The 26,342-nt window shown below is 44.4% G+C and overlaps 1 protein-coding gene and 1 long non-coding RNA gene across 5 annotated transcripts in view; one reads left to right on the forward strand and one right to left on the reverse strand.

Moving 5' to 3' along the window:
- LOC146839239 (CD5 antigen-like) overlaps positions 1 to 26,342 on the forward strand; it is a 632,933-nt gene that overhangs the window by 73,624 nt on the left and 532,967 nt on the right. The gene's annotated exons all lie outside the window — the stretch shown is intronic.
- LOC146839240 (uncharacterized) overlaps positions 1 to 26,342 on the reverse strand; it is a 189,125-nt gene that overhangs the window by 4,673 nt on the left and 158,110 nt on the right. Inside the window, exons 2-3 of the long non-coding RNA XR_014960819.1 lie at positions 11,370 to 11,468; positions 11,080 to 11,222 (exon numbers count right to left, since the gene is read on the reverse strand). This is a non-coding gene — a long non-coding RNA (uncharacterized LOC146839240). The remainder of the gene's footprint in view (positions 1 to 11,079; positions 11,223 to 11,369; positions 11,469 to 26,342) is intronic.

Below are 26,342 nucleotides of genomic sequence, written 5' to 3' on the forward strand. Positions count from 1 at the left end.
TGAGCATACACGCCGGCTATCGACCCGGTTATTACACATCCATAGTCAGCATTGAAATGTATACAAATATTCATCTGATGTTCAAGAACGTTATAAGGATGGTATTTCTTAAATCTCCAAATCGCAATACCGGGTTTAGCTTTGCTGATAAATTAAGAAGGGTTTTAGGTACCGTGCAACAAATAAAAAGCCAGGTCGAACCGGATCCTACGTGCCCCGATATTAACGGGGGGTTCTATATACTCAACATTTCTAGTGAGATTGTAGAGGTGCAGAGGATCGGTGATAGTTATTCACCGTTCTTAAGACGGGTCCAGGTGAAGGGCATAAATAATACAGTGGTAAATATTCAATTTAACGAGGCTGACAATGTAGCAATTTCAAAAAAGCTTTTGACACTATTTCAATCATGATCTTCGGCGACCAAACTGACCTGGTGTCCTTTAAATATGGGAACGTTGTTGTTAAGCTTCATATGAGACAGAGAAGCAACAGTGACTATTAAGAAGGTATCATGGTGGTTGTGAAAACATACGGTGACGATTCTATGTACGGGACTATTACAGAAACCAGGCCAGAGATGGAGGGCCACCGTGCTTTCAAGGGCAAAACCCACGCAACAAGGGCGGCTCTTCCACTGGGGCGGAGGAGCGTCGCCCCACTGCTTTCTGTCAGTGTGAGAAGCAGAAACATTAAATTGTAATATCTTTCAGTTATCACCATTTTATGTCTGGTTGCAGGTGAGTGGGTGGTGTGGGAGGGGCGGGGCTGCTCTGTGAGCAGGGCAGTGGAGGAGAGGTAGGCCCACTCCTGAGTGTAAAAAGTCTGTTTGGTTGGCCCTTGCGCACTCTACCATTCTTCATGCAGGCTGCAATACAGCCTGCATGGAGAACATGGCCTCCCCAGAAGCCCCTGGCTGGGCGGCATCCCCACCAATCACAACGCTGCTTGCAGCATTGTATTGGCTATGGGAAGGGAGCCTGGCTGCCTACTTCTTGTTCCTGCCGGAGGCAGGAGAGCAGGCGAACAGGAGCAGAGAAGACGCAGGACCCGGCTGGCAGAAAGGTAAGTTTAAATTGAAAAAAAACTAAATTAAACTCCCCCCCTGCGTGAACTCCCCATGCGACCCCCCCCACATCCCCCACCCGCAACCCATGCCGGCCGCGTCAAAACCAGTATTTTCATGGCAGCGATGTAAAAAGCTCCTAAAATGGTGAGGATCACTTACCCCATCACAACCATGTTTGATCTAAAGTACAGTAGTGATACCCTTGACACGCAGCTTTCAACCGGCCGCTTCTACAAGGATACACGTGCACAGTTGGAAGATAAGGAACTGGACAGTGACTATCAAGGTTTTGTAAAAAGAGCAAGGTTCGCCGCAGACAGTCCTCCGAGGGCACATACATTCAGACCTCTTCTTTCAAGATAAACTGCTCGTCAATGGTATCTGTCTTAAGATCAAACTTAACCACAACAAGGACTCGTCTCTTCGGTGTTGATGCGGTCCAGTATCAACTGGATATATTGTCCGCAAGCCTGTCTGTAAGGAGAGTTAAAGTGTCACAAAGTGTCAGACTAGCTCATGCCAACGCACTTCAAATATTGAACACCAAGTGCCCCATTGAAAGTGTAGCTCTGAAGGTATTCAGCACCCCCACTGTTACCAGATTAACCTAGAATCAAAATGTATTTCTGAGGCAACTACCCAAACTTATTCTCATCGGTTTTGTGCCTGGGCGTAGTTCACGTAGTAGCACTACACGAAGTACACTTTGATCTACGTTCAACTACTCCTCAAACTGCGTAGTGCACGTAGCTGATAACATAGTATGTTTCTCTGCACTGAGCAATAATTGCACACAACATCTTGCACACTGCAAGTTATGATAATAAGCATTTCTGTCTTTATATGCTAAAACACATATAGACATTTCACAAAAGTGAAAATATTAAATAAGCAAGCAGTGAGAGAGGTGATGATTTTGGGATCCTCCCTAACCTATGGAGAGAACCAAGCAGATGCCTTGAACACAAAAAGCAAATCTTCTTGAACGATTCGGCGGTGGTCCCATCCTCTGAGGACCACCCCAAGCACAGTTATTGGCAAAAATACAATCCCAACCAAAGGCCCTGCAAAGCATTATGGGACAAGATTAGTAGTGGTCAGTGAATATTATAGTATCCAATATCAAAATATTTCTACAAAGATCTGCAGTTCAACTAGTCGTTACTAGATGTCCCTCACGAGTCAAATGCAAAAGCATTGAAATTATTGTTACATCAATCTGCAGTTCCACTCGTCGTTACTAGATGTCCCTCACGAGTCAACACGAGTCAAATGCAAAAGCTTAATGAAAGGGTTTCAATGCTATTGCATTTGACTCGTGAGGGACATCTAGTAACGACTAGTTGAACTGCAGCTCTTTGTAGAATTATTTTGATATTGGACACTATAATATTCACTGCCCACTGCTAATCTTGTCCCATAATGCTTTGCAGGGCCTTTGGTTGGGATTGTATTTTTGCCCATAACTGTGCTTGGGGTGGTCCTATGAGGAAGGGACCACCACGGAATCGTTCACCAGCATATGCTCTTTGTGTTCAAGGCTTCAGCTTGGTCCTCACCCTAGGTTAGGGGGGACCCCAAAATCATCACCTCTCTCATTGCCTAATCTTTACATTCCCAATTTGTTTTTGTGAATTGGTTATGCTTTTTAGCGTGTAAAATTGCTTTAGCAAAGCATTTGTTGGCATTGCTATTATTGCTGCTACGACGTATTGTAGCACAGTTTTTTCACTGTGCATAATAGTGCAAACGTTGCATGATCCGTCAGCGAAGCGTAGTACTATGCCCAGGGTTAGACAAAACCACATTAGTAGTTTCTATGCCTCAAACTCTTTCAATTTTAAACACTACGACATTAACTACACAGCTCTGGCCAATGTAGGATCTGCGATTCTTGCAAAACCCTACGCACCCAGTTTTGGAACCAACAATTTTATCAGGGAGTATCTTTGTCAGGTTTTGACAACTGAGAAATACTTCGGGAATGTGGGGTCGTAATGTCACGTGAAGGATATTGGGTCCAGACACACACTGTTCATATTCGATCTCACTTCTGACATGAAAGACGAGGACCATATCACTTTGGCAAAAACAGAACTCTATAAGCTGAAATACAGTTTAGTCAAACATTGCCTGTGAATGCGAACATGGTTGTAATCTCTGTATTTGAAGGTGTCATTCAGGTCAACCACGCCCAGCGGATTTTATTATCTTTCAAAAATGGTGAAATTGAGATGATTTAGATACAGAAGTTCTTAAGCTGTCATAAATACGGTAGGAAATTTTTTTCGGGGTTTTTCAAAGCGACAGGTTACCTAAGGAAAAAGGGGTGAAAAGATCACACATGCTCGTCCTTAACACAGATCACAGAACACAGAGGATGGAACATACTGTGGAGTCCTGTTTATGGATGTTGACAAGGTTACAGTGTTTGACAGTTCAGCAGGGGTTCCCGAACATAGCATCTATACAAAACCTATATTCAGGTATGTAAAAAAAGCTGCTGCCAGGGGGAATATAACAAGATGAGGGTAGCCATCACATGCGGGGAACACTGTATATATTTTATTAGTAAAATGTCATAGGGTATGACATTTAGAAATGTAATAAATGTGTATTTGAATGCCTTTGTTAACATGGAATACACAGTTTGTCAAAATTGTAACGCCATGTAATGTATATATGTGGAATGGCAGCTGTCTAAAATTATGGAATTTAAAACATGACTTCAGACTTTGATTTTTTATTCTGACACCACCACCGTAATTAAAATGCTTTAAAAGATGACAGAATCAGGTTGAATAGTTAGAGGTGTTAATTACAACCAGTTCTGCAGTCCAAGTATCATCTACTGTAGGAATATAGGAAGAATAAGTCACACATGTTATCCATTGCATTCTGGAGAGATATTGATTTGGGATGCGTGAGACCTTTGACTACGTGGTACCTATGGGACTCAACAATCTTTTAGAAGCTGCAAATGTACTGCACAGCATGTGTGCTGCCGCCCGGTATCTTTGACTTATATTTTTTAACAGATTGTCAATAAAGATATCTGTGAGACCTGCAATGGCTTACCGTCAACAAGAGGATCACCTTCAAGCTCCTCACCCACACACACAAGGCAGTCCCCAACACCGGACCGGCGTACCTCAACAGACGACTCACCTTCCACACCCCGAACCGACAGCTCCGCTCCGCCGACCTCACCCTTGCCACCGCCCCCCGCATCCGAAGAGCGACCACGGCAGCAGATCGTTCTCCCACCTCGCCGCCAAGACCTGGAACTCCCTCCCCATCCTCCTACGGCAGACCCAGGACCTACTAACCTTCAGGAGGCTTCTCAAGGCCTGGCTATTCGAGCAGTAGTAGCTTCTTTATAAAGTAGCTTTTACTGCAGTTTGAGGGACCTGCTAAAATGCAGAAGCCAATTGTTGCGATCTGGTGTCCATAGAGTGGGGGCCCTCCACATTTATGTCTTTTAATAACCATACAGCAGTGTTTTGTAGTCCTCGGTCAGGACCCTTTTATCAAACACTAAGCATAACGTTATATGTAAGGGCTATGTTGTAATTTCCTACTTTTTTTTTAGCCTGACTGATCTAGGCTGATTACGACTATTGTTTTTCATTTTCACGGTCGCCCGTTGCCGAGTATTCATGCACCATGTCCTTTAGAGTGTCAAAATTGATTTTCAAGGTGTTGTTAACATTTAATTTTATGCCTTTGACTTTCAAACATACTGTGCTGTTCGTCATTTTGTGAGAATATGTTTTGGGCCTAGATAAGATGAGTGCAATGATATACGCATCCTTATCAAGTTTGCTACTCAAATCGTGGAGATAATCACCTAGTGAAGGGTCTTTATCCACGATTTTTGCACAAAAATAACTGAGTAAGTATTGTGATACGAACAACAACCCTGTAGTTTTTCCATAACCTCGTAAAGCTCTAAACATGTGTGAGTGGTTGCGAAGCATGCTATGAAGATGTTTATGTTGTTACATGTTGTGGGGCACTCTTTTGTGAATTTACAACACAAAGCTGTGGTCTCATCATCGATAAACTCGTAGCTGGACACCTCATAAAATGGTGCAAAAAGGTACTTATACAATTCATCAGGATCTGTGATTATGGTCATGTTTAACATGTTTGTATGCTGTGTGAAATTTCCCCATAAGGGGTTGAGACAGAGATTGGCTTACTGTCTTCTGGTGGGGCCGTAAGCATACACCCTCGTGAGCGTAGTAGTCATCGATGTACTTTTGCCTTGCATCCTGGCTAGTGCATCATTCTGGATACCCAGAGACCTCCTGTTTGTCTCTGAGAAACAAGTTAATATTCTCAGAAAAGAGCTGGGTTGCGGTCCTCTCAAAATGCCAAACTTTGTGTACTCTTCCTAGACGGTATCCTTTCACTAAGGCTGCCTGTACCTCAATGCTACACTAGGTCCCTGTGAGCATCCTTTGTTTTTCAGTGTGCCTACACTTGGTAGGCTCTTTACTTTCATCACATGTTTGACATAGGGGAACATTAGCTTCCCATCTACTTGGTATGGGAGTACCGGAAAGTGAAGCCACCTTGGAGGGTAGATTTGGCATTTAACTACCCAAAGTATTCGGATATGAGTGTAAAGTCCCTATATATGATGACGGGGTGGCCTAAAGGGTATAAGTTAATCTGTTCACAAATGGATACACACTGGTGTAATCACAGAAATGTATTTTCTCACCCTCTCCTTTTACCCTGTACAGCTGTATAGCATTTGTAGAACCCCCCAATAAGGCTTTGAGTGGCTTTAAAAGGTTCTGGCAACTCTCGACTGTTAATGATAGAGCGGAGTTCCGTATCGGATGTTAACATATGTAACCCAGAAGAATTTTGTAACAAAGCCACAGTGTTCAACGTATTGGACCTTCATCAGAGTATGTCTGTGTAGGTGTTCAACTTGGTATCCAACGGTCTGTTAAACTTGTCGGGTTTGTAACAGCAAGGACAACCGTGGTAAAACATTTGTTGTTTTCAAATGCAGTTGGCACACCCTTAATTACAGCTTACCCATCTAGGTAATAAGTACCCATGCGATATTCACCACCCTGTAAGGCGTGTTGAATATGTATGCTTCCTTGGCAGACACATACATGACCCATTGGATAGATGGGGTTCAATAATGTTTCTGGTTACGGTTACACAGGTCTGTTGATACTAGAGCAATGCTTTCAGGTCTTAAAAACATGTGTTTGTAGATAGACATACACATGGAAGCAAGCACAATGTTTTGAAAAGGGTCTATGCATTCTATGGATTTTGTCATTTGGGGGTATTGGGTTTCAAACTCTTTTCCTGTTTAGTCATCTCCATCACAACATCTCTGAAGAAATTTCAGGCTTTTTGCAGGATAATTACAACATCCTGGCAATAAGCTTTCAACTCTGTTTGAAAGTGAAAATTATTTGTGCGGTTTTCATTATACCATTGTAGTAAGCTCTCTTTCATCACCGGCATCACATACTTAACTCCATAGTTGTGGAGCAGCAGCATGGGGCCCATATAATTCTTATTTCCCCAGGTGTTAAAAAAGTATGGGAAATAACCTTTACACCGCTGAAAAACACAGGCTTTTGGCAGCTTGGTCAAAATCATGGGCAGAAAATTCAAGGTATCTATGAACCTTATTTGTAATGGTCCAGCCATTCACAACATCAGTTTGGAGTCTGGGGTAATAAGTTCTACGGCCATATTTTCACAAATCACATTTTGCAAACTAAAGGAAGAGTCATACGCTTTTGAGTTATGTGCCATCATGGTATACCCAGTTGTCATCGGAAGTTAGATGGTGAGCGCATATATATTTAGACTTGTGTACACCAGTCTCTTGTGTACACTTTATGTCGAACACTATGTAGTCTTCTGTTGTGGTCTTTGGTTGTCCTTTAACCATGTCACACTGGTGTTGTCTTCCAGCTTGAAAAGATGCCTGACACCTGGGGCATTGTATGCCTTTGCATTTGTGATCTTGTTCCATGAAGTGCTTGCACCCCACATAATCTCTTTTAAGGATGCACATAACATCCCTGTTGTGTATGCTCAAACAGGTTTGCGAGCGACAACTTAGTTTACAACTGCAACATTTCACCTTCTGGACAGCGTCTATGGCGCCGTCCTTTTGACACATCTTACAGTGCATTTCACACTGGTGATTGTAGATGTGATCGCAATGGGCGCACATATACTTGGCTCCTAGAAATCCCTTTAGGGTACAAGATACCATAAAAGTGATTTTCATGGTGGAGAACATATACGGTCTGTTTTTTCACACACTCTCTGGTTGTAAAGTACTTCCAAGAACAGTTGTGATGAAGAACTTTCACCGTGTTGACAAAATAGTTCTCAAAAAGACCTAGGTCCCCGAAGCCAACCAGGAAGTCGGGCAGTATTTCAAGCCTGCATGAGCTTTATCCGCTCTAGACAAATGACAGCATCTGGGGCTCTGCAATCCAGCAGGAGCCCTATGATGCTGGCTGCCAGACAATTGTTTCTTGTCAATGATTTTAGTGTAAGTACACTCTTGAAAGGCCTAGAAACACCACCCTCATGACCTCATACAATGAGGGCAATGACTCTGAAGGTGCCATAGGTGGCATTTCATCTTACTTTATAAAAGACTAGAGAGGTTTTCTAGAAATTCCGCAGCGTCACACGTCGCAAGGTGTTTGTCTGGTGAACAAAGGGCTGTCAATGCACTTACCCTGGAAGCGCAGTTGGAAGAAATCATTAGGCCCCACACCGTCTAACATCCTTTCTATAAGCATTTGCACGTCCTGATGGATGGCTTAAACCCCAAGATCAGAGGACCGTTTGCGCTCTAGGTTAAACAAACCTATATTCCTCGTAATGCTCTGTAGCGTTTAATCTCTCTACAGTATGTCTGTAACTTCTAATGCTTCCAAAAAATTAATGCTGAATCCTCAGCTTTAGGAATCGTGCTTTTTGGTGAGCTCTCGGGGGAATCACTTGGGGGGGTCGGGCTTAGGCTATGCACAGATGTATTTTCAAGCTGCTGTGTAGCGCATTTTTAAATGTACTTATTAAAAGCCTGTGCTGCTTAGCGCTATTAATATTCTTTTGTTTCCTACTGGCCCATCCATTTTTAGGCAGCCTCCCGCATCCGATTTGAAAGGTACGGGTTGTGTTTGCGAGGTTCTCTCCTACAATTATGTTTTGCTGTCTATTAGGGGCTGATTTATATTTTTCTGTCAAGGGGGTGGATCGTATAGACTGTGTTTCAGGAGCTCTAGGTTTTTTATTCATCAATCAATCAATCAGTCAATCAGTTAATTTGTAAAGCGCACTACATACCCGCAAGGGTTTCAAGGCGCTGAGGGTGGGGAGAGGGGGGATGCTGTTGCTACCGGTTGAACAGCCAGGTCTTGAGTCGTCTCGTGAAGGTCAGCAGGTCTTCGGTTTGTCGTAGGTTGAGGGGAGGGTGTTCCAGGTCTTGGCGGCGCGGTGGGAGAAGGACCTGCCTCCGGATGTGGTTCTATGGATGCGCGGGACCGTAGCCAAGGCGCGGTCGGCGGAGAGGAGTTTCCTGTTGGGTACGTAGAAGGAGAGTCAACTGTTGGGCCGGTCTTGTGGAGTGCCTTGTGTGCATGGATCAGGAGCTTGAAGGAGATTCTTTTTTCGACAGGGAGCCAGTGCAGGTTCCTCAGGTGGGGAGTGATGTGGTCACGGCGTGGGACGTCGAGGATCAGGCGTGCAGAGGCGTTCTGGATTCTTTGCAGCCTGTTGATGAGCTTGGTCGGGGCTCCGGCGTAGAGGGTGTTTTGCGTAGTCCAGTCTGCTGCTGACTAGGGCCTGGGTGACTGTTTTCCTCTTGTCTGTTGGGATCCATCTGTAGATCATGCGGAGCGTGCAGAGGGTGTTGAAGCAGGTGGAGGAGACTGCGTTGACTTGTTTGGTCATGGTGAGTTTAGAGTCGAGGATGACTCCCAGGTTGCGCGCGTGGTTGGTAGGAGCCCGGGGCGTCCCTAGCGATGCGGGCCACCAGGAGCCGTCCCATGCTGAGGGGTTGGGCCCGAGGATGAGGATCTCCGTCTTGTCTGTGTTCAGCTTAAATCGGCTTTCCTCTATCCAGTCAGCGACGGCCTTCATTCCCTGGTGGAGGTTGGATTTGGTGGTGAGGGGGTCCTTGGTGAGGGAGAGGGTCGGCTGCGTGTCATCAGCGTAGGAGATTATGTAGACACCATGTAGACGTTGAACAGCGTCGGGCTGAGGGAGGATCCCTGCAGGACGCCGCAGATGATTTCGGAGGCTTCGAACCGGCACGGGGAGAGGCGGACTCTCTGAGTTCTGCCAGAGAGGAAGGAGGTGGTCCAGTCGAGGGCCTTGTTTTGGATCCCTGCGTCGTGGAGGTGTGTGCGTAGTGTGCGGTGGCAGACGGTGTTGAAGGCGGCGGAGAGGTCCAGGAGGATGAGGGCCGCCGTCTCGCCATTGTCTAGCAGGATTCTGATGTCGTCTGTGGCGGCGATGAGGGCGGTCTCGGTGCTGTGGTTGCTGCGGAATCCTGATTGGGAGGGGTTCAGGATGATGTTGTCTTCGAGGTGACGGGTGAGCTGGAGGTTGACTATCTTCTCGATGACCTTTGCTGGGAACGGAAGCAGGGAGATCGGCCAGAAGTTCTTGAGGTCTCTCGGGTCGGCCTTGGGTTTCTTCAGTAGGGCGTTGATCTCGGCGTGCTTCCAGGTCTCAGGGAAGGTCGCGGTCTCGAAGGAGAGGTTGATGACATTGCACAGGTGGGGTGCGATGGAGCTGCCGGCTTTGTTGAAGATGTGGTGTGGAAGAGGGTCAGACGGGGAGCCGGAGTGGATTGTGCCCATGGTCATGATTGTGTCCTCGATGCTCATGTTGGCCCAGGTTGTCAGGGTGTCGTGGTCGATGGGGTGTGGTGGGTCCGGCGTGTCGGGGCCTGTAGGGGTCGTCTGGTGGTTGAAGCTTTCATGGATGTCGGTGATCTTTCGGTGAAAGAAGGTGGTGAGGGAGTCGCACAGGGCTTGCGATGGCGGAACGTCGTTGGCGCTGGAGCTGGGGTTGGAGAGTTCCTTCACGATGTTGAAGAGCTCCTTGCTGTTGTGTGCGTTGTTGTCGAGGCAGTCTTTGAAGAAGGTCCTTTTGGCGGTCCTGATGAGGTGGTGGTAGTTGCGGATGGTGCCTTTGTGGGCTGCACGGCTGTCCGGCATCTTCTCGCTGTGCCATTTGTTCTCCAATTTCGGGCACGAAAGAATCGAAGGGCTATCGTCAGTCACATATTTCACCTGAGTCCAGCTTTAATAATAAATGAGAAACTGTAGGCCTAGTCACATGGGCATAACCCCTATGTCTGTCGTTGCTGATTGACAAGCTTGTAAACACCTTTTCGGCCTTTGCATTATCTCCCTCTATGCATTCGTCATTGGCCTGTTTTCGCTTCACTCCTCCTCCAGTTTTAAGGTCTTTGAGTTCAGCTGCCATTTTAGCTTTCTGACAGCCTACGGAATATCGTTGATATGTGTCCCTAGTGCAGTTTTCTGGTCTAGAAACTCATATTCTGGGGCATTAGGGTTGACTTATAAAGTGGAGCATGCGTTAAATACAGTATTAGGTCTAGGGTTGATATATACAAGGTCAGAGCGTGGTTTGTCCTGACGCACATGCCTGCTCACAGTGGGAGTTGTGTGGACGTTTTGAAGGGTCTTTGTGGTGTCCTTTACAGGTGTAGAAGTCCTCTTAGCCTCACTGGGACTTTCTCTAGAGACCTTTTATGGCATTTCTAGGATGAGGGCATAAAAATAAACATTAGAAAAAAATAAAGACCCTGCACAGATGTATACAGCTCCCCCCAAGCCCTCTCCCACTGAAGCCTAACTTCTACAACATATTTTATACCCCAGGACTATATGATGAAGCCCCATTCTGGTTGGGAGACAAAAAGCATTACGGTTCTTTTGACTCTATATTTTGTAAAAACACACCTAATATTCTCCTTTACGATGCTCCTTTCTTTGTAACAGGTCCATCTTTAGAAGCTGAAGACTTCCTTTCTTAGGATCAATTTTTTTGCTCATGGTTCTGCCTCTTGCACCAGTCCACTGCCCTTTGTATGCCTCTATGGAAACTATAAAGAAAAAAAAGTCACATTTACAGTATAATGCAATACCTTAGCCGCCTCTCTGAGGACCCCTCCTATAAGTCAGCAATGGGGGTTTGCACTATCAGGGCCTCATGATTAAACACCGTTTATGGCAAGGTCCTTTTTGCTTACCTGTAACAGCAGGATTATGTTGCACGTTGTGTACTGCGTCTTGACCCTCCAGGATCTGCTGCAGAGCATCAACAGCCAGTTGTACTTTAGAGTCATAACCTGTAAAAACACACATACATAAGAATACAATTAGAAAAACAGCTTTGCTGAGACACTGCGGTTAATAAAATAGCTAAGAACTGTAGAACTCTAAATATCTATACATTGCTGAAAGGCGATCATTTCGTTATCACTCACAGTTATTTCTGGAAGATCCTGTGGGGCAGAGCAGCCAGAGTTGCTTTAAAAATAACTCTAGTAAACAACACACTACCACTTGTTACATTTATCACAGAAAACATTCATACATGTTTAACAGAATGCTGTGTCTACAAGCACATTTCCAGTTTGCAAATAATTGTACACGGGTAATGCCACTTTGTGGCAGGTATTAGCACCCTGTTCTACATTAGGATTTTAACCTATGAAGTACAAGTAACAAAAGGGACTCCCTACCAAACATCAGTAACTCTCTGAACTACCTACATTTTACCTACATTATGAACTACAAGGTATACGTTCTCTGCAACAGACACATTAACACTACCTGTGCTACTTTTGATGTAGGAAAACAGCAGCCACCACACCAAAATGTCCTCACCAACAACACCTTTTAACAATGCCCTCAAGTCTCCACAACCATGCTCTTTCAGATGTATTTAATTAGTTATATAGCGCCACTCATACCCATGTAGGGTGTCAGAGCACTTTGCATCTAACACACACACACAAACACACGCACCCACACACCTTACATAGTGATACACAGACATGTAGGTTGAAATCAACCTGTAGGAAAGGGTACATAAGCCAGAGCATTACAAGATATAGAGGTCACATGCCAGTCATTATGGTGTCACATGGCTGATAGGGACATTGTCGACATCACTAAGTTACCATGAGCCCTGCAGCCATGATGCAGCTTTTGCGCACATTACTACATGGCTTTATTTTTGCAATACTCTGTTTATGCCTTTCACATGAGACCTGTCTGCTGTGTTCGTTCTCTGCCTGTTTCTGGACTTTAGTCTGAACATTGTGAGCAAGGTCGATAAACAATGTCCCTTGTTATTCTACTCTGAGCAGGCTCTGGCACCTAGACACAACATACTAACGCAGCTGCTTCTGGAGACTCGTCCTTTTGATATTATGGGGATACATGGTTAGGAGACACACACTTCGAGAGGGACCTTTCAAGGGAGAAGAGCAACACGCACCTACGATGTAGAAATACCATCTATAGTCTAAGGTATGGGGTCAGCAGACAAAGCCCAGAGATCTTCCATTATATAAAAATACTTATTCTTATCAAGGGGAGGGAGGTTAGGCACTAAATTCTCCGTTGTGAGGAAATATGAATTTTGTGATCAGTTATGTCCCCTATCGTAGACCCCAACGGCTCCATGTGCATGCTACAAGTACATGTATGTTCCCTCCAGTTCCAGTTTTGAAGACGCAAATATATGTGCGTCCACCGTCAACATGTCCTCTTTCAGATCCGCCATGAATGGGTCAGATATTCCATTCCTAAGTATGAAAGGCCACCGACTTTATGTGGTTCACTTTCCACATTTTACAGATTCAGGCGAGTAGGCCCTGAATTCTGTCATCAAGCTTTTTCCTGCCTTCTGCCTCTGAAAACTCCAGTCTGAGCCTGCATCTGTATCCATGAACTTTGTCCTACTCCCTGCGCGGCTAACGGTGCCTGATCCAGCATATTGCCTGCCAAAAACTGTATTTCACCTTCAAGATTATCTACTCCGCTCCTCATCCGATGCATTCCTGTCTAGCAGTTTAGGTAAACATTCCTCCAGCTACCGTGCAAAGGGGCCAGGCCTCGCTGTCCTCATGCAAGTAATTCATAAGCCCCGTTACCATGGAATATTCCTACCCCCTCGCATCTCATGTAGACACTTAGACACTTGTACACGCACTAACGGTCAGTATAGAATAGATTCTATCCTAGAGACCTTTCCTTTTGGATAACACAGTTCTTTAAACATAGGATATTAGATATGATTTGGGATTAGGTTGACATGACCCCCAGACTTCTGTCTCCACATGTAGAGCTAAATGTCAAGTCCCCTTCACCCTCTAGTTACACGTCAATCACACGTCATGCGGCTGCGCGCGCATCTCTGCCAGAGATTTCTGCTGACATTGCAGGATTCTTTTATGGATCCACCCACTTATGACATCATGTTTAATGACGTATTTTAGTTACACCCATGTATACGCCTTTGTTAGTTACGTATGCACCTTTTATCTGTACTATCAGCTGTTACGCCTCTTGCATCTGTCTCACTGTAATGTATTTTCTATAAAACTGCTTATCTGTCAATAATATATGCCCTTCCTTCCTGAACTCTCGTGGTGATGGAATAGAAAGCCTACAATTCGAATTGTATTCCTTTGTATAGGAATAAAGCCTTTTAAAACCTCTAATACCACGGATTCTGCCTCTTATATTTACTGAGTTATTCTTAATAGACTTTACCGCATAAAAAATAGTACCGGTAACGAAATATTTACCACATAAATTGGCGCCCGAACAGGGACACTTTCTCATCTCACGCGCCGGCGGTGCGTTGCAGGCCCGGTCTCCTGCCACAGCTGAACGGACAAAAACGCGTACCTGCAGGATTTCCTGTATCTCCCTCCGGCCAAGCGGGAGCGACTGAGGCTGCGATCAACACCCAGACGAGGCGGTGAGAAGTGCGAAGTATCCCGACCAGAGCCTAGCTGAGAGAGCAAGATCCGAGGTATACAGAGGCCCACCAGGTTCCGAAGTTCCGAGTCCAGTCGAGTCGAGTCCAATCCGGTCCAGTTTCAGTTCTGTTCCGAGGCCTTCCGTTCCGAGCTACCCGGTGAGTACCATTACCGGGGAGGCATTTTACGTGCACATAGTCTGTGCCGGTCAAGACGGGTTTGGGTACACAAATCCGGTCTGCACTGTTTCAGCAGTGTATCTGTACTGTTTAGCAGTATATATAGTATGTCTTGCATATAAATAAGTATTATCTAGTGTCAGTATTATGTCAGTAACGAGTTTTCTATTAGTTATCATTGTTCGTTAAAACTGTTAAATGTTAAATGTTTTAATACGTCCTATACATTGTGGTGTGAATGACTGTTCATTATTGTGTTTATTTGTATTAAGTGTGTTTAAGATTAAGTAACCAGATCTAAAAATGCCGCTCTTTTCGAAACTAAGACAGATCAAAACCAGAAAAGGGGTACTCGAAGAAGCTGTTCCCATCCCACCTAGGGACACTCCAGGGTACTTTATGTATCATAAGCATGGTCTAGATGCCGTATTATTTCTTGATTTATGGGTGGACTACACCAAAGAATTACCAGAGAGTCAGAGATGGCCCGCAGCGGGGACCTGGGATGCAGATTGCATCATGAGAGTAGAAGAAGAATTATGGAAAAAGAAAGCCAGACAGTCACAGAAAGATGCCATTGAATTATGGCGTAAAGAATCATACAGACGTACAGAAAAAGCACTCAGACAGGAAGAGAAAGGTAGAGAGAATTCAAATAAAACTCGAGAAAATCTATTACTTGAGGAAGGTACCCGAGTAAACTCAGAACAAATAGATAGACAAAGAAACACTCTTATGAATGGTATGTATCCTCTTCTGGCCGAAGGGTTACCTAAGGCTACCCCGGAAATACCAAAAGATATAACTCCTCCATTACTCCCGATAAAATCACATCCCAAAGCACATCCCAAAACAGCAAAGGACGTTTTCCTTTCTTCCTATTTAGATGACGTAGCTCCCGAGTATGCTAATGCCATACCACACATACCGCTTGCCGATGGTGTTCAACACCAAGAGCATCCGTCTGTATCCCCGCAACTACAAACTCCTACACAAGTTCCCACAGGTCCGTCCGTTTCTACAGTTTTTCCCGCATCCACAATCTCTATCCTACGTCCAACGAATCCTTTCGTGCCTAGCACCTCAGACGGTGCTACAGGAGGTACGACAGACATGTTTGCCACCCCGCCGCGAAACAAACAGACCCTTAGAGATTTAGCACTCCAACGTACACCCCAACTAGCGACATCCGACATGTTTAAAGAACAGCTTGTGGATTGTAGATACGACCCAGTACCAGGTAGACAGGATAAATTGCTCATATCATCACTACGTATAAGACGAGCTACATTATATTTAATGACAATACCAGGAATGGGTGAGCACCTAGACGAAATATATCGCTTTGTCCAAACAGGGCGAGGTCCAGAAAGTATTAACGAAGCTATGGAATACCAGAAAGTGGATGTACAAAGACAACTACTACGTTTTTTCATAAATTGTGTAATTAGGAATCAAGACAGGCCCGGGGCAGATCACGATACCATGCAAAGACTTGTCAAATGGGTCAGAACATATCAGAAGAGAAACATGATAGACAGGCGTGTATAATCGCCATGTGTCGAAAGATCCGCAAGGAAGTAGAACGAATACATAAAGAAAGACGAGAAACAGACAGAGTAGAATCAGAAGAGGAGGAGGAGCAAGAATCAGAACAATTAGAAACGATAGCTTATGTAGGTAGAGGAAGACCCCATAATAATACTAGAGGCTTTAATGATCAGATACGTCCGATACGTCCAGAATATAATAGACATTTTCCAAACCCTATGTTAAATACAAAGTCCCCCGAACATCTATTCCAAGCCGCTGATAGATTACTCCGAGATCGAAGGGGGTACCATGTGCTCGATTCCATGGACGAACAAGAATTAGCCAGGTCAGCAGTACAATGGGCTGACAGTCCCGGCGAATACAATGATGATGTACTTGCACACACGTTTCTGAATCTTGACCCAAACGAACAGCGTTTAGCTAGTATATACATGATTCAACACCTCCTTATATTATATAAAAGCAAACGCTCCGATCCAGGACCCTTACCTGACATATTGACAGAATTACTCACGAACATATGGAGAGGGTCAAGTACTGATTTGATCAAAGAAGTTCTAGAATTCCGAAACCAATATTTAAATTTCGTATGCCCAGAACACGTTCCAGTTCCCATCATAGAAAGAAAAATGTATCACATAGATAGACAGAACCCGTTACGCGAAGTACACCCAATCAGAGGTGACGGTAATAACTTTACACGCGTGTTTGTGTACACGCCTATAACTAAACTAGAATTATTAGAGATGAAGAAAGTAGTACCCAGCCATGACAAGGACCCAGCAGGTTTCCACCGCGAGATAAAAGACATGTTACTCATGGGAGAGTATACCTACCCCGACATTATGAAAATATTAAAAGTCCTATTACCCGCCGGTGTTTACGAGAAACTCAGAGAAAAGGAATGGGAGGTGGGAGACCAAAAGATAGATTGGACAGCATTAGAAAACGAAGAAAGGGCCCGAGCTGCAGGAGCAGGACTTGGGGAAAAGACTACAGCACTAGCAGGACTACTAGTGCAGGTACTGCCACGTTTATTAACTACGAAAAAGGAAGACTGGGGTGCAATATCAGCCTGTAAACAAAAGCCAGATGAAGACACTAGTGATTTCTATTCCCGATTTGAAAAATGTTTTGGTATAAATAGTGGTATAAAAGCCAGTAGTGAGTCATATCCACATCTGTTTGTGACAAAATTAGTTGAAAATTCTCTGCTACAAGTCAAGAATAGAATATTGAAATTCGAGAGTACCTGGCAAGGTAATACCCCATCACAGATGTTACAGATGTTACAATATCACCACAATAGAATTAGAGAAGAACAAGAACACGAACAAAGACGTATGAAAGATACAAAAATGAAAATGCTTGTTGCACAGTCAGTCCCAGCTGATGGTCATCATAAGGGTGATTCCGCAGGTCCTACAAAAGGGACATGCAACTATTGTAAACAACCAGGTCATTATATACACGATTGTCCAGTCCTGAAACATAATATTGCTACAGGTAGAACCCAGGAGAGACCACGTCCACCTAGACAGGATCAGAATCAACAACAAATCCCTCAGCATGCACAACCTAGGCTAGCTCCGCAACAACTAGCTCCGCAACAGGGAGCTCCACAACAGACCGTAGCACCACCACAAACGCAGCCTATTGCTGCAACACAAGCAACAACACAACAGATGTATCAGTATGCACAAGCAGATTATCCCGATTATCAGCGATATACATGACATAGCCTAGAGAGGGAAGTTGGCTTACCCCTTATTGAGGTCCCTGTAGACCAAGAGGGACCTTATGTACATAGTGAACTATTAGGGGAAGACAGAAAGTTTTTACTTGATACAGGGGCAAGCAGAACAACTATAAGACGCAGTGAAGTTCCAGGGGCACCCCTCTCAGGCTCACAAAATATTTCCCTTGGATTCTCAGGAAAACCTATAATAAATGACGTAACACAACCTCTTCCACTCACGATTGGTCCATTGACACGTACTACAGATCTATTGCTTACTAAATCATGTCCAGAAAACTTGTTAGGTATAAAAACATTGAAAGCTCTAGGAGCTATAATATGTTGTTCTCTGGAAGGAGTACGACTATTTCTACGTGACTTCAAAGGTCACTACGTGTCCAGAGATATGGATCACCGACTGCAGAATTTACCTACACATTTATGGGCACAAGGCCCCACTGATGTTGGTTGCATGAATATTACACCATATCGAGTTACACTAAAAACAGGAGTGATACTACCACGAATGCGACAATACAAATTACCACCCGATGCTGTTGTGGCTTTGCTGCAAATCATTGACGAGCTCATTGCACAAGGAGTGGTTGTCGAAACGGACTCCAATGTATGTAATTCCCCGATAATTCCGATTCTTAAAAGAACGGATCCAAAAGCACCACCAGTATACCGATTAGTTATTGATCTGCGCGAATTAAATAAATGTATTGTACCACAATACCCTGTGGTCCCAGATATCTCTTCATTACTAACAGCTATTGACTCAGAAGCAACGTTCTTCACTGTAATTGACCTCAAAAATGCCTTCTTTAGCGTCCCAATGGATCCGGAAAGTCAATACTTGTTCGGGTTCAGTTAAAATGGACGAAGTTTTAAATTCACACGCGCACCTCAAGGATTTACAGAAAGCCCCAGCATCTATAGCCAAGCACTGAAACGAGAACTTGACAGTATCCACATGCCAGTTAACACTGCCTTGCTTCAATATGTCGATGATCTGCTGATCACCGCCCGAAGCGAACCTGGATGTGAAACAGCGTCACAGACGGTTTTAAAATTTTTGGCTGACAAGGGGCACAAGGTGTCCCCTTCTAAGCTGCAATTCTGTGTCCAGCGAGTTGTTTACCTTCGGCACTCGCTGTCCAAGGAGGGAAGGCAGCTTACACCCGACCGCATCCAGTTAATCGCTAACATGCCACCACCCAAGACACAAAAGGAGGTGCGGGCTTTTATAGGCCTCACTTCATACTGTAGGCAGTGGATCCCTCAATATGCATTTCTAGCAAAACCACTCATCCAGTTGACAACACAGGAGGCAGCCACATCGACTGTCCTCCCTTGGACTCAAGAACATACACACGCCTTTGAAAGCTTAAAGAAAGCTTTATGCCAAGCACCTGTCTTAGCAACACCATGTTACAGTAAACAGTTTACACTCTTTGTTACAGAACGCGAAGGTACTGCCTTGTCAGTACTCACTCAGGAACAAGCAGGATCACACAAACCATGTGCTTATTTCTCTAGTACATTAGATCCAGTAGCCCAGGCTCTTCCTGCGTGCCTGAAATCGGTGGCAGCAACAGCTTTAGCTATCAGACAAAGCGATGTCATAGTGTTAGGACACCAATTGACAGTACAAGTACCACATGCAGTGGAGGTTCTCTTGAACCGCACACAAACACAACACTTGACTATAGCGAGACTCACCGGTTACGAACTGACATTATTTCAGCCACACATAGAAATCAGACGTTGTAATACATTAAATCCTGCCACACTGTTACCAGTGGGCGGAACAGATCCATTGGCACATGATTGTGTCGAAATCATTACTATCACGACGAAACCCAGACAAGACTTGACAGATATCCCTTTGTCAGATCCAGACTTGACATTGTATGTAGATGGGTCATGTATGAGAACAAGTACAGGAGAGTTAGTGGCCGCTTACGCAGTCACAACAGACACTGAAGTCATTGAGACAAATCGTATTAACACTTTGTCAGCTCAAGCAGCAGAGCTCATCGCTCTGACACAAGCCTGTATTCAAGCCACAAATAAGAAAGTCAATATATACACAGATTCACGTTATGCATTCGGAGTCGTCCATGACTTCGGCGTACTGTGGCGAGAGAGAGGTTATTTAACTTCTCACGGTGCCCACATCCAGCACGGACCCCTTATTCAAACACTATTGGACGCGATTCATCTACCCACTGCAATATCGATTATGAAATGCAAAGCCCATACAAAAGTTACCGATATCATTTCTCAGGGTAATGACCTAGCTGACAGAACAGCTAAACAGACTGCTCAGAATCAGACTCTCGCAACTGACATGACAAAGACAATAGTTCAGACACTAACACATTGCATGACAGTTAAGGATCCCGCCCTTGATGTAATTGACATACAGACACATGCTACACCAGAAGAAATAAAGAAATGGACTGAATTAGGAGGGATCCAAACGGATCAAGGATGGATGACGAAGGAAAAATCTATATGGTTTCTTCCTGACTCTATGGTTCAAGTCATCATTAACACAATACATAGTCCAGCGCACCTAGGAGAAAAAGCTATGCTAGACAGCATTCAACACATTTGGTTCAACAAACACTTGCGAGCAGCAGCTAAGTTCGTACCTGTATGATATGTTGTCAGTTTAATCCAGGTAAAAGCATCCCCGTAGAGCAGGGTGGATTTCAACCTCCCGATCATGCTTTTGAAGTCCTCCAGATGGATTATATCCAGATGGAACGATGTCGAGGATTCAAATATGTTCTCGTAGTTGTCTGTGCTCTTTCCCGTTGGACAGAAGCATACCCGGTTTCAGATTACACTGCTCCGACTACTGCCAAACAGTTAGTTCGAGAATTCTTCCCACGGTACGGTTTACCACGTGTTGTCTACTCAGATAACGGCCAGCCGTTCTCATCCGAACTAATGAAACACGTTTCCCTTTTGTTAGGCTACCAATGGAAATTCCACTGTGTCCGGCATCCCGAGGCCGCAGGTCTCGTGGAACGTCATAATCAAACTCTGAAAATTAGATTGTCCAAAATATGTAGGGAAAAAGGTGTCGATTGGATAGTAGCCTTACCAGTTGCACTCTTTTACATGAGAATGGTAGCACATTCTCGAACAGGGCTATCCCCGTACGAGGTGATCTTCGGTAGACCACCAAATATGTGGGGGACGCCTATACCTCGCAAAATAACTGATGTTGACTGTAATATGCTGACAGATTACCTGGCTTCCTTGATGTCTGCACTACAATCTTGTCGTTCACAGGTAGCCGCAGCTTTTCCCGATTATACTGAGGTGAAGCCCCATGACGTGGTTCCTGGTGACCTGGTTTTGGTCAGGAATTTCGACCGGAAGACCCAACTGGATCCTAGGTGGAAGTCGCCTAAGTTGGTTCTACTGACTACAAGGACTGCCGTGAAGATTGAGGGTCGCAAAGGGTGGTTGCATTCGAGTCATATCAAGAAATGTTATGGACTACCATCCAGTGTGAATACTCAACCCTGTATTCCCTCACAGACAGACTCAAAGCTCCCCTTGGTTGAGCAATCAAACCCAGAACTGTACAAACTGAAATTGAGGTCTAGCAAGTCAGACAATTTGATTGTTTAAGTCCTCTCCAAGGTGAATCGGTTGAATTTGTCTCTGACATGTATCCTCTGGACCGGAATAGAGAAAGAAATCAACAGATGCAGCTGAAAAAACATGCGTATTGTAAATCACTTCGTAGTCACTGCACAGTAACATTATTAATTTTGTTTTTTCTAAGTCTTCTGATCATTATTTTCAGCATACTATTGCATATGTATTACCCTATTCATAAGCGTGCTTACAATATAACTGCAGAACATTCTTTTAGCGAATTACCTCCGCATGAGTTGTCCTATAGATTTGCGCTGCGCAACAACACATTCATTAGTATGTTACATCATTCCCATCAGACCAGCAATGCCACAAATTGTTGGATATGTGGCCGACTCCCTCCCTATCAGAACTATAAGGGAGTTTTGCCCCTCTTTCCCTATCCGTTCACACACAATGGCTCCTGTGGAGCATGGTTTAGTTTGATTAATTCCCTAGATTCAAATTCCGCAGTTTATCAAGACAACTGGGTATGGGGAAACCTGAACCTAGTTTTACTTAAAGTCTGCTACCCTAACAAGGAGGGACTTCCTAAAAGAACAGGAACTGATCTAGAAAATGAAGTATATGGATTAGGTAATTTTACACTTAACCTCATGATCCTGAACGTTGAATCTGAAGCTACACCAATCTTGCCCGCCATGTCAGTATTCCCAGTAAAAGGGGAATTATGTATAAGAAAGAATGGTTCCATACATATGGGCCATAGTAAATGCACCACTGTAATAAAATTCAGTGATCAAGGCAAGTCTACATTTAGAGCTTCCCATCATTCCTACTTCATATGTGGCCAGACCGCATATATATGTCTACCTTTAGATTGGGATGGTACCTGTTACATAGCCTTCCTTCTGCCACCTGTTTTCCTAGCCCCTCCTGATTATCACAGAAATACCCATTTAGTACACAATAGACAACAGAGAGATCTCCCAATTGTCGATTACACTGAAACAGCATGGGAAAAATACACAGATTTCAATAAAGGTTTCTTTCCCTATATAGGTACAGTCACTAATAGTAAGCTGATACGTAGATTAACCAGAACCCTTGAAGCAGTAGTGAACGAGACTATTTCCGCCTTAGGCAATTTAACAGAAGAGCAGTCTGCTATGCGGATTGTTGTGCTTCAAAATCGTCTTGTCCTTGACGTCATCCTGGCCGATAGGGGCGGAGCTTGTAGAGTCATCGGATCAAGTTGTTGCATTTTCATACCAGAAAATTCGCCGTCAGTATATAAAGCCATAACTCGCCTTCATAAGATTATAAGCCAGATACACCAGAGTCCAGGCACCTGGACTTGGTCCGGTTGGTTCTGGGGCGTGTTGTCAGCCTGGGGATGGAGAATCCTATCCTTCCTAGGTATTGGCTTTCTCATACTATTCAGTTGCTGCTTATGTCTACAATGTGGGCCAGCGATTTGTGGTCTGTGTGCCACATCGTGTATGCCACATCCACGTTTTCGTTCAAGATCCCGGAAGAAGAAAGAAGAACAAATGATGCTATATGAACAGATCGATGGATTGATGAAGATCGATATCTCCTGAGGGTCCGTAGGGGACAAGGAGGGAATGAGGAAATATGAATTTTGTGATCAGTTATGTCCCCTATCGTAGACCCCAACGGCTCCATGTGCATGCTACAAGTACATGTATGTTCCCTCCAGTTCCAGTTTTGAAGACGCAAATATATGTGCGTCCACCGTCAACATGTCCTCTTTCAGATCCGCCATGAATGGGTCAGATATTCCATTCCTAAGTATGAAAGGCCACCGACTTTATGTGGTTCACTTTCCACATTTTACAGATTCAGGCGAGTAGGCCCTGAATTCTGTCATCAAGCTTTTTCCTGCCTTCTGCCTCTGAAAACTCCAGTCTGAGCCTGCATCTGTATCCATGAACTTTGTCCTACTCCCTGCGCGGCTAACGGTGCCTGATCCAGCATATTGCCTGCCAAAAACTGTATTTCACCTTCAAGATTATCTACTCCGCTCCTCATCCGATGCATTCCTGTCTAGCAGTTTAGGTAAACATTCCTCCAGCTACCGTGCAAAGGGGCCAGGCCTCGCTGTCCTCATGCAAGTAATTCATAAGCCCCGTTACCATGGAATATTCCTACCCCCTCGCATCTCATGTAGACACTTAGACGCTTGTACACGCACTAACGGTCAGTATAGAATAGATTCTATCCTAGAGACCTTTCCTTTTGGATAACACAGTTCTTTAAACATAGGATATTAGATATGATTTGGGATTAGGTTGACATGACCCCCAGACTTCTGTCTCCACATGTAGAGCTAAATGTCAAGTCCCCTTCACCCTCTAGTTACACGTCAATCACACGTCATGCGGCTGCGCGCGCATCTCTGCCAGATATTTCTGCTGACATTGCAGGATTCTTTTATGGATCCACCCACTTATGACATCATGTTTAATGACGTATTTTAGTTACACCCATGTATACGCCTTTGTTAGTTACGTATGCACCTTTTATCTGTACTATCAGCTGTTACGCCTCTTGCATCTGTCTCACTGTAATGTATTTTCTATAAAACTGCTTATCTGTCAATAATATATGCCCTTCCTTCCTGAACTCTCGTGGTGATGGAATAGAAAGCCTACAATTCGAATTGTATTCCTTTGTATAGGAATAAAGCCTTTTAAAACCTCTAATACCACGGATTCTGCCTCTTATATTTACTGAGTTATTCTTAATAGACTTTACCGCATAAAAAATAGTACCGGTAACGAAATATTTACCACAGTTGTCTTTGTAAAATGACATCTCCCTTTATGATGTATGGTCTAGCTGCAATGCAAACTATATTAGTTGTATGCATTTTTCTGCTTGCTGTGGCTCGTATGCCGCAATAGGTAAAACATTTTAAACTATATTTTTGTCTCAGTCAGATCTTTTTGTGGACAGGTATGAGAGTGTGAGCGAGTGTGTCTTTTTGCCGCGATTCCTCAGAGATCTGGGATTGTTGTGTTCTGGGGTGTCTAATCATTTGCTTTATCGTGAGTGTGCAGGAGAGCGAGGGAGACGCTATAGCTAGTCGGTACTGGGCTCGTGGGCACTAAAGTAGTAGGAATGCTTAGCCCCTATACATCAAGGTCCCATAATTCTGCACATAGTTCTGTGTATGTGCAGAATCCCTACAACATGGTGCCCAACGTTTGGTCTGGTACATATATACGAGAACCCTGAGCAGCGCTTGTGCTTGTCCACAGTACCCTCTCACCAGTTTCGTAGACGTCCATGGTGAGTGGGGTTTACCTCCTATATTAGAGTTTTTATAGGTTTTTCAAGCTTGAATTTTAAAAGGGTTCATTTTTTTCATATTTGACATAGTGTTACGCTATTGTTTCAGTGATGGCGATTAATATTGTGTCCCAGTCGTGGGAGCAAATTTTATATTTGTGGTAGAGGCAGATGCAGCTTTCCGCTTCAAAGTTTTTTACTCCTGGGTTAAGTTTCCTGCAGTTGATGGAAACGATAACATCTTTCATGAATATGAACGTGGTGTGGTTCCACAAGTTTATTGTCAATAACATTTACTTGAAGTTCCATTTTCAGCTTGTGAGCATACCATATGGTTTAATGGCGCCCTTCCTCACCCTGTTTCAGTGGTCCTTCTAGGCCTGTAATCGGTCGACGGGGCCACATAGCCCATTTTGGCGGGATTTCCAACACATCCAAATTATCTTGGTGTTTCACACGGGAAGCTACGTGTTTTACACACATCGTTAATTCATATACATAGAGGTGTTATACAATATTTATCTTGTAATATACCGGTCGCTCCGGCTGGTGCCGCTCAACCACCAGGGCACGGTGGCGTGTTTATAAGTCCTATCATGATTAATTCAGTGATGGGGAAGCACCTGCAGAAGAGGGATGCATTTCCCTTCTGGTTGGCTGAAAAGTTTGAGCAACTCGAAGCTGTTTTTCCACATACTTCTCCTGTGGATAAACACAGGATCCTCACAATGAGCTGACTTAAACGACTTGTTTCCAATCTGGCTGATTGCACCACTTGGGGGAAGGTGTTTGCAGCTGTTTATTGGCTGTGTTTTGGCACCCCTTCCATGACCGTGTTCCCGACGGTTATTAAGAAGTTTCAAGATAAACAGGTGGCAGAGGCTGCCCTGGAGTTGGGAATGAGATTGGTTGGCATGTTCCTTATCGTCTCTGACATGATTCTTGCGAACGTCAAGGGAGAAGTGGTACGCTTACAGGTGAAGTAGCGAACTTGTATAAATCTTTGGGGCGCAATAATCTGTGAATTAGACCTTTTACTCAAACACAGAATAAGCCCCTGCCTGAAAAGAAGGGGAGTCCAGGCTTTCCTAAAAATGCTTGGAATAGAATTCAGAGGCAGCAACAGCAGAAGCAAGGTTCACGTTCGGGTTCACCGACACCTGATGCTTCTGAACATAGATATGATTTGTGTGACCGCTCAAAAATTAAGACACCAAAGAGGTTTCAGGTTGTTGATCTGTGATCTCCTCGTTCCTTTCAGGAATCATCAGATCCACAGTTCGGTTGCGGAGAGCGACAGGATCGCAGACAAGGCAAGGCCACTCAACTACAACGTGATCCATCATGCCAGTTTGATGTAAAAGCCAAACGGAGGTGCCACCTCCCTATCGTGCTTGTCTGTTGGCGAGAGCAACTGATACTTTCATTACAGTGGAAAGAGAAAATGCACAAGTTGCACCCCTGATAGACTTTATGAGATAGTCCTCAAATTGAAGGTGCCATAAAACGGACGATTAAGGCAGTCTTTTGGGATAAACTTACCTCCTCTCACGACATTTTGTTGGCAGAGGCAGATTGGCCTCCTCCATTCATTTTGGCTTCTGACCGAAGGGAGGACGTGAAACTCCTGAGTTTTTCCCCTCACGTCTCTGCTGAAGCTTAACAAGCTGTTGCGTCAGAGTGGGCATTAGCCACTGCGCCGGCTGTGTATCGTAATCAGGTGGGCTGGGATAAAGATTCACCGGCACATTAAATTCCTTTACGATCTATGCCACAGCCACAGGCACAATATCCTATCAAGCGTGAGGC

Source organism: Triturus cristatus, chromosome 4_2, assembly GCF_964204655.1.
Source record: "Triturus cristatus chromosome 4_2, aTriCri1.1, whole genome shotgun sequence".
Classification (NCBI taxonomy): domain Eukaryota; kingdom Metazoa; phylum Chordata; class Amphibia; order Caudata; family Salamandridae; genus Triturus; species Triturus cristatus.